This window comes from Penaeus monodon, chromosome 32, assembly GCF_015228065.2.
Source record: "Penaeus monodon isolate SGIC_2016 chromosome 32, NSTDA_Pmon_1, whole genome shotgun sequence".
Lineage (NCBI taxonomy): Eukaryota > Metazoa > Arthropoda > Malacostraca > Decapoda > Penaeidae > Penaeus > Penaeus monodon.
In genome coordinates this window covers 27847471-27847679 of record NC_051417.1, presented here as the reverse complement: position 1 = coordinate 27847679, position 209 = coordinate 27847471, and positions in this window count along the sequence as shown.

The following is a 209-nucleotide window of genomic DNA, read 5'->3' as shown; positions in this document are numbered from 1 at the left end:
ATATATCATCTTTATTGCTATACTTCTAAAGATCAAAAACTATCAAAATGTTTTTAGATATTTATAAAGGAAAGAAAACTCACTTTAGACTCGAAACTCGCTCTCGAATATCTCGCAGTGATCAACTAGCGTCCAATTACGACGTTAATTTCGAACAACAATTTATATTTTCTACCAGTGAAAATATGAAAGCAATAATACACACACAC